Consider the following 13,899-nt stretch of genomic DNA (forward strand, 5'->3'; position numbering starts at 1 on the left):
TTTGATTGAGGAATTCAAAACTAAATTAAGAACCAAGAAGACTCTAGATAGTCTTATGCTTGGTGAAGCCAATGCCAAAGAAAATATTTTGAATGAGATCATGGAAGTTGTTATGTCAATTTCTCAGAACCTTTGTCTATTCCCTTCTAATTTTGGTATCTATACTAGTATGCCTAAGAATGTACCAATTAACGTCCCTGAAGATAATCCCTCTGATAATCTTGTTAATGAATTAGTCAATGATGTGTGTGTCATGCAAAATAATATGGTTAATGTTATGCACAGTAGTATAGATGTTTCTGAAACCTCTGAGGTTCCTCCGGTTAACACTAAGTCTGGCAGAGGTAAAGAGATTAAAGGTTCTGTTGATAATAAAGTGTCTAATAAGAATGAAAGGAATGAACCAAAATCCTAGATTCCATTAAAAAATTAATATAGGTAACTTGGCAAAGGAATCTAGTGTATGAGCATCTATAACTGGTACTAGTTCTGGTACATTTGAAGATGTTTGGAAGAAAATATTCTCCATGACTTTAATTCTTCCACCTATTGCATCATCCATGCAATCAGCTGACTTTTCTAATGTTGATCCCATCCAAAAGCTTGAGATTGGTGAAGCATTTATTTCATTTGCAAAGCAAATTTTTTGAAAGAAAGACAAGATTATTGAGGATCTGTTGGCAACACTCCATGGTGTAATGTCAGAATATTAATTAGGTCTGGATACTTTCAATGTAGATAAATGCAAGATGTTAATTAGCTCTCTAAGCAGTCAGACAGAAAAAACAAGAGAAAAATATGAAAAGGATAAAGTTGATGACAAAGAAAAGCTCTTTCAGGAATTCAAGGCTAAATGTGAATCAAAGTGTCTTCAACTTTCACAGCTTGTTTCTCTAGGGCAGTCTTACTTAGAAAATTGCGACATGTTATTTTCTTTAAGTCTCCAGTGGTTTGATGCCACCAAAATCATTAAAGATGAAATGAACATCATTGAAGACAAGATCCGACAAGCACATGCCAATTTCAAATTGTCTAAGGATTTATCTGGTTTCGATAAATCAAAGATTGAGGAACTCCATGAGAGGTACTACGAACTATAGTGACAAAGGGATAACATAATTGTTCCCTTAGGTAAGCTAAGAGACTTTAGCAATGAAAGAATTTTGTTCATGAACAGAGCCCTCTCCCAAGCTACTCAGTTCACATACTCTATTCCAGATTCTATTCAAGAGGCAAAGCAGTTGCATGCATCTCTATTGGTGCACATTGAGTTTCTGACATAAGCCATTTCTCACTAAGAAAAGCATAAGGATGCTTGGACTGCTCATGCTTAGAATCTTAAGCAGTCCTCTGGTTGAGATTGATTATCCCCAATAGGGGGGATTTGGTCTTATTTATTTTTGCATTGTTCTAACTCCTTTTTGACCCTTTGTCTTTGTCGTCAAAGGGGGAGTAATAGTAGGTGTTGGTGATGATTATCTTTTATGTCATTTTCATGCAAGACTATTAAACAGTGTTTATTATTTCAAAAAACTTACAATGTATAACTTTATATTACCATCAATGACAAAGGGGGAGATTGTTGACCTATTGTCATTGTTTTCATTGATGTCTAAGATGTTATGTTTTATCCATGTATGTATTTATTTAAAGTCTGCAATTTAGCTTCACATATATGCTTCTTTATTATGTAATGTACGTTTGCACAACTTCACGATTCGGTGTTTTCCCTTACCCAAAGTTGCTCTTGGGTCTGGTCCCATGTGGATGCGATGAAAGCAGTTTCTCTCAAGACGGTTTAGATCTGGTCCTATTTGGATATGTTGAAAGCGTGTTCTAACAATCTATGATGGAATTCGACACTGCATGAATATATTTCAAGTGTTGTAGCGTGCAAATAAGTTTGGTCTCATCCCTTTTGGTTGAGTTGACTTGTCAGTCAGATTGATGCAAATATATTGCCATTTGTGTTATGTGGTTGTTGTAAAACAACTACTTTGTGTACTACCTGCAAAAAATCTCTGGATGTGAATATTGATGTGCGAATTGAATACTGTGAATACATGAGACAACTTATGTACTTCAAAGGAACTATAACTTATGAATATGATAGATGCAACTACAATAGTTCAAATTTTTTTAAATCCATTATCTGGTTGTAAGCCATTTTTGTATTCTGGCAGTGAGCTAAATCTTCTACTATGTAACTAGTTACATATTGCATTATCTCTGAGAGAACTATCTCTTCATGGTTTTTCCCATATTGGGTTTTCCACGTATAAAAGTCGTTGTTGCATGTTGTGTGTCTATTTCATTCATTACATTTGAATTATGTTATGTGATTGTTTAATTAGAAGTTTTAATAAGTTCAAAGTAATATTGATTCACCACTCCCCTCTCAGTACTCCAGATATTTAACACCAAGTACCATAGTCAAGGAACCAAATAAGCATCTAGGAGATAATCAACAACCACCTAACACCAAACAAAGCCACCACAAACATGATCATGTCATATCAATGCAAAAAGTATACTTGCATAACCATGACACCATAACCATCAACAATGTTGTACCTGCATCCAGTTGTCACCCACACGAAACTCCTACTCTCAATCTATGTCCTCAAATTGAAGACAACTTACGTACCTATCACTATCAAAGTGTAACTTTAAAAAACACTTGTAAACTTGTACCAAGAAACACCAAATTTGTTAATCAACTATAGCATCATAAATATCTCATAAAAGCATGTACTTCTTCAAGGTTTTGCTACTTGACTTGTGTAAAATCTCACGCAATTAGACCCCAAACCTCAAGCACCTACAAGTGATAAAAAAAGTACACAACTCTCCATAGTCATCAAACTGATAAAATAATAGCACCACTATGTAGTCAGTTGAACATGCTCTCCAATGCTATTCGAAATCAAAAATCCGATTCCGTATGCAAAAGTTATGACCAAAATCGTGTAACAAACAACATCTTTCTTCTAGGCTCCAAAAAATGTCAAAACAAAAAAATCAAGGAACCAAACTTATTCCACAACGTAGTGCTCATAACCAACTTTCCAATGAGTATAAGAAGTTGAAAATTTAAAATATCGAGTGAAAGTTATGCCTCGTTGAAGAAAAATAATCTAATTTGCTTTCCAAGTCAATGCCCACTTTAATTTTCATTTTTAATTTCCAGAAAAGTGATTTATTTTGACACATGGGAAGTTAATTTTTTTTAATTAGTTTCACGATAAACTAAGGGTGATGGGGGTAAAATATTTTTCTTTTATTTTTCTTCCCTATAGACTAAAATTAATAGTCGTATAATCATCATACTAAAAGATTTTGCATTTTTTTTCACAAGGAAAATTTTATATCAAAATATACCGCTTAACAAACTCAAATCTAATGGTGAGGTCCATTTTGTCTCAGGAGGTCATTTACAACATTTCCCACATAAAATCCTCATTTGAATGCATGTCCAAAAAACCCATTTGACCCAATATTTTCTAAATTCCAAATTTGTAAACAACCCATCATAACAACAAACCCAAAGCCCTTAGATTTGCAATAAAACAACCTACAAAACCCTCATATCTTGCCATGTCTTTCATTATTTCATGCATAACATAGATTTATCTCTAACACATGATTTTCTTAACCTAGGGCTATAACAATGTAACCATGGCTCTAATACTAATTCAAAGGTAATTGGCAATCTCATAAAGATAATTTCCACCTAAACCAATTGAGAAATCAACCAAATAAACACTTTAAATCCATGTACAAAGAATAGACAACATACCCATGAAAAAATAATGCAAGATATACCATGGGAAAACCCTTGTGAGGGAAAAACCCAGCCTCCAAAAGAATCTATCATCCATGTATTATCAGCAATACAAAATTACAATACACCATGAAAGCCTTTATACCACAAGCCACCTACAAGCATTCCATATAAACAAGTATGTAACTACACATCCCATGCCATTCTTCCAACTCCACAAATGCTGACCTAGCCAATTTGATTGTCTTAAATAGCTACCTTGTGATTGCTTTTATAGAATCAAGCTTCCACAAAACCATGTGCTAAAACCATGGGCCACCTAACCCCATTGATCCCACATCTAATATTGGGTACTTTATTAATTAACTTTTCCCAATATTAATTAAATATAATATAATATATCTCAATTTATTACATTACAACTCATTGAGTGGCCTCGAGAATATTCCAAAAGAATTTCTACATGTTACATGTCCATGTGCAGCTCAGATAATAAATGAATATTACAATTACAAACATTATTATGCAAAGTGTACAACACCTATTTTCCCAACAGTAGTTAGATCAAAGAACCTTGGAGAGAAGGATATGAAAGAAACTACTTACAAGTTAACTTGACATTATTAGAAGGGACATAGACATGCATAAATTATCATGCAAATTATGCAAATGATTTGAATATATATAAACATATTTTTAAGAAGTGTATTAGTAGATCTAGCATTCTAATAGCTAATGGGTATCAATCTTCATGAATAAAATAAAATGACTCTAATTAATGCATTTCAAATATATTATGCATAAGATGGATTTGTTGGAAAGGCTTTAGAAACTTTCATACAAAACCACAAGATGCTGGTAGATTTTATATTGATATGCTCTCACTAGGTTCCTCTGCACTACCAATATGTGTATGTGACAGTGGTAAAAGGGAATCAATTTGTCTCTATGAGTATATATAAGAACTAAATAATGAGATTGAGTTATTCCTAATCCTAATCCAACTACACTCTTTTCCAGGCTATAGCCATTGAACCAATCTATGGAGAAGAATGGTGGTTTGTAAGTCATATTGTTGTTTGCATGCAAAATCTCAAATAAATGTTTTAGTTATCATAATCTCAAAAATTCCAAGCAAAAACTATAAGAAATCTAAATAAAATTTAAGGAGCAAAAAACTCTGATTTGATTTGTTAGTGCACATGGGTAGCATGGTTGTGTCATAAAAAGATCTTGCACGTCAAGCTGCAAGAAAAAAAACAATTTTTAAGTTTTGTTTTTTTTTAAATTGCATTGAAATGAAATATCATATCTCGTAATGTAATGTTTTTTAGAGTGAGCACAATAAGGAAATGGTATAAAGGCTTAAGAACCTTGCTGGAAATCTATTTGGCCAAGAATAAACAAAATTCATATATTATCATGTTCCTCCCTCCCTAAATAGATTAGGAGTTAAGAATTCGAATTATGGAAGAATAGATAAAGGCATGTCAATCAATTTCATAATGGTGCTAAGGAATATTAATTTGCTAAAAAATTAGAACAGATATTTGCACATGCAAACAAAATAATAAACATATAGAAAGTCATAAAATATTGCTTGAAGTGATGCATGATAGGAAGACCATAAAGAATCCATTTCTCTAAGCATACAGAAAAATAGATAAGTTTTTAATGTGCAATCGACTAAAAATATTGTAGGATCTAACGAAAATAAATTATTTCTAGAAGGAAAAATACAATAAGGGAAAATAGTGTGATCTAATTCAATTTCATTGCATAACCTTCATAAACAAATGAGAAAGAGAGATATTTGAGAAAAGATATGTAAATCCTACTTATGTAAGTTCCAAATGACCATATTGAAGAATATTGTTGACAATTGAGAAGCTAAAATACATCATTGAATTTATTGTTTTGTTTTCGGGTTCTAAGCTACTAAAGCTCAATTTGAAATAAATATTTAACATTTGAATGAACCCAAAGTTAACATTTAAAAATTGAATGAACCCAAAGAAGTAAGTTTTAATTGAAAATGAGGGATGCATGAACTAAAAAATTGTAAAGAAGGGATCAGTTCACCACAAGTTTTTCATGTGCCTGATAATTCGTTCCTTGTCCTCGTAATGTTTAACTTGTGGTGCTATTCAAAGATCGATTCAAATAAAGTTTTGATAGTAGGAAAAAAATAAGATTATACTACCATGCTCACCCTGTTCTCTCTATCAACCCCTTCCTGTGTGTGTCCCCAAATTCCAATCGCATTTCCTTTGAATATGCCTTGCCTTCTCCATACAATGAATGCAATCTCTCTCTACCTCCATACCTTCATGTTTTCTCAAATTTTCTCCACGTATCCCACTTAACTTTCACTTCTCATTATTACCATAAAAAATGGTGGCACAAGTCCCACCATTTATATCACAACACTTGTAACAATTATGACAAGTATATCCACACTTGGGTAAACATAATATTTTCCATTTCACTTAAATAAATCATAATTACAATCTGTTTGTTAACTTATAAAATAGATTTAAATAAATTTTAATTATTAAAATTGTATAGTTAGAAAAGCGCTTGTGACACACATCCATTTGTTATGTCTCTGGTGTTGAGCATTGTTGCTGCTAGGATGTGTTATTTGTCATTGATGTCAACATATTCCTGTGTTTTGGTGTTGTGGAGAATTGGTTTCAGTGATCTGGAAGTCTTCTTATTTATATCACTTGATCCAGTGATTGCATTTGAGTGGATAGAAGAGTCTGGTTTTTGATCTGGTAAGCTTCGGTATGATGACATCTTGTCCTATGGACTTGGGATAATTTTTTGGATGTTTGTGTGTATCTTCGTGTCAAGTGGTTCATGATTTGGTGCTCTGGAAGCTATCTTTCTTATCTGAGTTGATGCTGTTCAGTGTTCTTGGATGTTAGTGTGTTGATCGATGAAGATTTGCATAAGCGGTGTTGGTGCAGCTATTGTGGGTGGTTGTAATGTGCTTCTTGGTGTTTCCTAATCATGTCCTATTTGTCTTGGTGATCTAAATTGATTATTGTGCAAGTTTTTGGTGAATTTCATGATCCGGTGATGTTCTTCGTGTTAGGCGGTATTTTGGTGGTGTAACATGTTGTGGTTGGTCTTGGCATGATTTCCGGTGGTGATGAGAGTTTGGAGATTTGATTTAAGTCCATGTTATGCTATAATGTCATTATATTGGTCTGGTGGTTGATTTATGTATCGCGTGTTGTAATTTTGTAATTAGGTGTTATGGGTTTGGCCGACCTTGTAGTCAAGGTTTATGAATTGCATAAATGGGTGTAACATTCATGTAATTTGGTGTCATGGATTTGAGTCTGCATTATCAAAGAGTGGTGTATGTGAGATTAAGAGAAATTATCCTTTGGTGTGGTGTGTTGAGTAGAGATTGGCGAAGAGCAGACATTTGTGCTTAACCGTAACTATCATTAGGCATTAGCAGATACTATTATTGCAGTTCATTCATTTCCAGGTCGTATTTTGAATCTTATTATAAGGTAGTGAACCTTCCCTGAGGATTGGAGCCTTTTGGTTCATTGTATTTTGAGCAGTGAGCTCTAGGCAGTGTGCCTGAATGCATGTGCATTCCCCATTGTAATATTTACACATACTACTACAGAGTATCAGCTTATTGTGGGTAGGTTCCCACTGTGGTTTTCCCTTAACCAGGTTTTCCACATCACAATCTTGGTGTTATGTGTTGCGGTATCATTGTTCTTATCTTTATTGTTGTTGGTGTTGTTTAGATCTAATATTTTGCTTAATTGTTCTGAACTGGTGAAAACTGATTCACCCCCCTCTCAGTTTTCCTTCTTGGTGCTGCCAACATCTAGATCAAATGTTACTACTATAAATAAATATAAAAATAGGTGATAGATGTTATCTCAAAAATAAGTGGCCAGAATGATCAAACTAACTAACTAGGGTTTATCGTTGAGCATCTGAGGATGAAGGAGAGCTAGTCGTGGGCGGGAAAAAAATTTCAAACCTCGTCCCAGGCAAGGAATCAGTACAGTGGCAGAGAATGAAGCATTTTTCGACAAGGAGCGGGTGGAGGTTTCAAAGGCCAGCAAGGAAATTGTCTTTATGGTTTTTGTCATCACGCTTGAAATCATCAAAAATCTGAGGCTAATTAGACTAAAAGGATGAATCACAAGAATCCTTAACTAATTAAACCGATTCTAAACACAATTCAATGAAATAAATGAAGGAAATAAGAAGATTAAGCTAATTAAAACTCCCTATTCTCCACTTGTGCTTCTATTGTTCTTCTCCAATTTACGTGGTTGATGGCTCTCAGGTATTGCACCAATTTCCTGCATACAAATGTTTTGAAGACTGTGATTCTAGACTGAATTGAGCAAAGAGGTTGAATTTATAGATTTTCAACACAAAGGGGGTGAGAAATAGAACTCAAGTGTTGATTGATAGATAACTGAAATTGATTGATTAGTGAATTTAATTGATTGATTTGTTAACTGAATTGATTGGGTAGTCAACTGGATTGATTGAAGAGTGAACTGAACTAATGGATTAGTCAACTCACTTGATTGATTAGTGAACTAAATAGATTGAGGAGATGACTCACTTGATTGATTAGAAGACTGAATTGATGGATTAGTCATAAAAAGCTGATTTTGAGTTAAAAAAGATTATTGATGAGTTAACTGAGTTAACGGATTAGACAATTGATTTGATCAATCAGTTTTGATTTTAGCATGCACATGAAATTAACTGAAATTCAGATTTGGGGAAAATGTGAATTTGGAAATATGAAATTAAATGAAATGGAGTGAAATGAACTGAAATTTGAATTTGGAAGAAATGAAATGAAATTGGATGGAATTAATTGGAATTATAATTTGGGGAATTGGAGGAATAATTAATTAATTTAAATAAAATTATTTAAACATTATAAATGAGCTTAATTAAATAATAAAGATTATTTAACTAACGAAAATGTTATAATTAACTAAATAATTGAGATAGGGTTAACTGGTTAAAATGATTTGAGAATAGAAATAGAATAATTAGAAGTGTTGAAAGGCGATGATTAGAAGAAATCGTTAGTTTAATCAAATAATTAAAGAATTACTTAATTAAATAGACGAATAATTAGTGTAGAATTATGTCGTGCCCAAACTTTTGGGCAACAACGGAACAAAAAAAAAATTGAACAACATAAACTCATTAAATAATCTACATTTAGATTGAAATCAATTAAGTTTTGTCTTAACTAGGATGTAAATAGAATTTGTTCACTAAAATTGGATTAATTGAATAACTCAATAAAGTGACATTAATTAATAAAGACTAATTATTCCCTAAGAGGGTCATCGCAATTTAAATTAGTTAATTTAATCAACCTAATTAATTTGCCGCTAATTAAAGTTGAGGGATATTTAAATATCTCGATTGCATTTAAAACATTCCAGGCCAAAATAATGATAATGTTATCTTAAATTTAAAATTAATTAATTGGGTGCATGCAAATTCATTATTTAAATTTAACCAATAAGGTTTGTTTTTTTTCAAAACAAGCTAGCGGTGCCACTTAATATATATTATTATATAAAGTTGATTCAAAGAGCTCCCAAAGAAAAGAACCAGTAAGAAAAACTCTGGTCCTTGCTCTACAATACATAGAAAAGTTGTGAGATTTAAATCTCAAATATGCCAAAAAGTACAATATCTTATAGTGTCCACAATATCGAGTGCCATAAAACATCCCCCAGTATCGAATGTTTTCTAGAATGTATTGAACAAGATGCGGTCTAAACCAAAACATCACGAGAGTTGTGCACATTTACATAGCAGTCCACAATCTGTCTCACTTATGAATTTATCCAACTTACAATCCAACACACTTCTCAAATCGATATCCCTTCACAATATACAGATGTAGCAAAACCACAGGACCCTGCACTTATAATATCACACATACCAATTTATATCATTATGAAAAAGACCACTGTATAGCTATTTGTAATATTATCCTGTACCCATATCCTCCAAAATTTTTGCCTTAAGAATTGGATAAGAATGAAAATCACAATTTGGACCCATCATATTAAGTTCCTCCTTGGAACTTCCCATATTTGCCTAATGATCTGCAACCAGGTTCCCTTCTCTATACACATGTGAAATGGTGACGTTTGTAAATTTATCAATTAGTGTCCATGCTTGTTCAAGTAAATATCTTATCTGCCAATTATCAATATTTCTCTTTATGCAAGCATTGATAATAATAGTTGAATCGCCTTCAATGTGTATATATGAGATGTTTAGTTTTTTTACTAGTAGAATACCTTCAAGTAAAGCATATGCCTCTGCAAATTTGTTAGTATCCGACAGAATAAAAGTAGCTATCAAAGCTAAAACACATCCTGTGTGATCCCTTATGCATAATCCTATCCCTGCATCACCTGGGTTCCCTTTAGAGGAGCCATCAAAATTTAGTTTGAAATGCATTGAATCCGGAAGACACCATTTCACTTTATTTCTATCAATTTTACTAGTTGTCACTCTCGGAAGACAAGGTGATACAGGAATAGAGATGCCCTTCCAGCAGTTAATAACTTGACCATCCCAAGAAGTAAATTCCCTATTTGAATTGAACTAATTTGAAACTTGAGCATTAACCAATTCTGATATTGATTTTTCAATATAATTGAAAACATCAGAAAGAGGAGATGTTTGCTTTCTAAAAATACGCTTATTTCTTTCCCACCAAAGTGACCATACTACCATGGATGGGATCACTTTCCAAATACATGCAAAAAGAGAGTATGAGTATAAGACTGGCCATGACTGGAACAAATCCCATACATTATCTAGAAGAGGGGTGCTAAAGGAAAGCTTATCAAGCATGAACATCCAACAATAGTGAGCAAAATCACATTGGAGGAGGAGATGATCTAACGTTTCACTGTGTTCACCACAAAGTACACAAGCAAATGGATGTGCAATATTCAATTTAACAAGTCTCTCACTAGTGATTATTCTCTTATGTAGAGAAAGCCAAGCAAACATCCCTGCCTTGGGAAGAACACTATTATTCCAACAGAAATTGTAGGCTCTTTGTGAATAGGATTGAACAGACATTTGATGAATTGCCTTATACCCTTCCTTGATAGAGTACTTTCCATTCTTTGCAGGGCACCATATTGATTTGTCTAAACCATTAGAGATAAAGATAATGCAGCTCTTGAAAATCAAAGAAAATTTTACCTTTTGACCCGGGGAGATTGGGAGTAGAGCAGGCTTCTTCCAAATGACACGATTTGAAGGCTTCTCAAGATCATCTATGTAATCATAAAGGTGTGAACCCCAATGAGCAGTAAATATAGGGATCACATCTACTAGGGACTCCTCCAGATTAAGAGGGGGGAGACCACTCCATGAATCATGCCAAAAGTTGACTTCTTTGCCATTATGTACTTGCCACGATAAGTATCTAGTAATCACATTCCTAGAGTCCATCATGAAGTTCCGAACTACAGATCCTGATGGAGGATCAAGGATAGTAAATATATGTGAAGGGGTAGGAGTATCTAAATACTTTACTTGCATAATTTGACACCACAAAGCATGTGGTTTTTCATACATATTCCAAACTAGCTTTCCCCCAAAGGCCTTATTCCTTTTTGAAAGATCGTGCAAACCCACCCCGCCCGTAGATTTGCTTGGAGTCATTTTGTTGAGAGACACAAGCGGGATCTTTTTCTCTTCTAAAAGATAACCTTTCCAAATAAAATTCTGAATAATTTTCTCAATATGAGAGACAATAGATTTTGGGGCTTGAAGGACTGAAATGTAGTAGTTTGGAATTGTAGCCAAAACAGTTTTGACAAGAAGGATTCTGCCTGACAGAGATAACCGTCTAGCTTTCCACACAGAAATTTTTCTTTTTAATCTGTCAATCACAGAATTCCAAAAAGAAGGTTTCCCTACTCCCATAAAGAAAGGGATACCCAAGTATGATGATGGAAGAGAATACACTGGAAAGTCCAATGTCTGGATAATGTTGTTAGACACCATTTCAAAAGTATTGAATATGAATAGTTTAGATTTTTGTGCACTAATTTTCTATCCAGATCCAGAAGTATATATGTCCAATATTTTCTTAATATGCCTTGCTTCTTGTATATTGGAATAGCCAAATAAAAGTGTATCATCTACAAATAAGGTGTGGGTGATAGAAATTGAGGTATTAGGGATGCATACCCCCTTCCAAAAACCCAGAACCAATTGCTTATTGACCAATCTACTAAAAGCTTCTGCCATGATAATGAATAGAAAAGGTGATAGCGGGTCACCTTGTCAAACACCTTGGGTGGCTCAAAAAAAACCAGAAGGATTACCATTAACAATAACTGAAAAATGTGCCCTAGAGAGGCAATTTTTGATCCATTTGCACCACTTATCCAAAAAGCCAAACTTTTTAAGCACTCTCAAAAGAAAGCACCAACATACTTTATCATATGCTTTCAACATGTCTAATTTAGCTATAAAAGTAGGGGACTGTGAAGAGTTAATTGAGTGCAGAGCTTCATGGGCCACAAGCGCACCTTCTAATGTTTCCCTGCCAGGAACAAAACCTCCTTGTTGAAGAGATATTACTTTAGGTATCAAGGATTTTAACTGGAGATAGATAGCTTTTGTGAAAATCTTGTACACTGAATTGCATAAGGAGGTAGGCCTAAAATCTACAAAATATTGAGGGTTATTGGATTTGGGGATAAGAGCAAGATGGGTTAAATTTAAGTTCTTGAGAATAAAAGCTTTTTGTCTTGACTCCTCCAAAGCCATTAAAAGATCAAAGCCTAAAACGTCCCAACACTTTTGAAAGAATAGTATGGTGAAACCATCAGGGCCTGGAGACTTGTCAGGAGACATCAAAAATACCACCTCTTGTAATTCAGCAAGAGAGAAAGGTTGCATCAAATAATCATTATCACATTGTGAAATCAGACAAGGAATGGAGTCTAACAATATGTCGACACTGGACTCCTCAGAAACACAAGGAGGGGAGGGAGCAAGAAGATTTTTATAGAAGAGTTCACCCTCTTCCCTAATTTCTTGTTCATTAGTTAATTTTCCCCCCGAACAAGAGGCATTTATAGAAAAGATAGTAGATGTATCTTGCTTAATCTTTGCAGAAGCCTGGAAGAATTTAGTATTTTTATCTCCTTCTTTTAGCCATAATTCCCTTGATTTTTGTCTCCAGTATTCCTCCTCTCTAGAGCACAATTCTTCCCAGTAGCTTTGTAAATGCTTCTGCTTTAAGAAAATTTCTGGATTAATCCCAGTAGAAAAGATAAGTTCATTGGCATCCTTTAATTCCTTCTCTACCTTTGTTTTTTCTGCATAGATATTTTTGAATACTTTCCTATTCTAGACTTTGATATTTGCTTTTACAAACTGCATTTTCATATAAAGTTGAAACATTTTGTTCCCCCAACAAAAGGGGGCACTCACCCACCATTGACAAAGTACAACATGAAACTGTGGGTGTCGAAACCACATTCTTTCAAACTTAAAAGAATATCTATGATGAGAAACTTCATGTTTATCTAGACATAATTCGATAGGAAAATGGTCAGACCCGGAGAACGATAGAATTTTGGAGCTGAAAGTATATTTCTGAAGGATCCATTCATATGAAGTGAAAACCCTGTCCAATCTACTTGCAATTTGAAGGGAAGTTCTCTGATTTGTCCATGTAAATTGACCATTAGAAGGTGAAATGTCAGAAAGGGTGTTATCAGACATGAAAGATCTAAAGTCTTCAATCACCTTAGGTGTTGTAGGATTGCCTCCTTATTTCTCATCCTAAGACAAGATAGCATTAAAATCACCTCCTAAGATGATTTTCTGAACTCCCTGTTGTTGGATCTGACAAGTTATAGTATTCCAAAGAGCATGTTTCTCTTGAGGAGTTGTTGGGCCATAGATATTAAACAGAACAAAGGATAAATCAAAATTTTCAATAAGAATAAGATGCCAATTTGTCCCTTGACTCAAAGTTTTTTCTTTGATTGTCCTGGTATTCCACAAGGTCAGAATACCACCGGAAG

This window comes from Cryptomeria japonica, chromosome 2 (assembly GCF_030272615.1).
Source record: "Cryptomeria japonica chromosome 2, Sugi_1.0, whole genome shotgun sequence".
Lineage (NCBI taxonomy): Eukaryota > Viridiplantae > Streptophyta > Pinopsida > Cupressales > Cupressaceae > Cryptomeria > Cryptomeria japonica.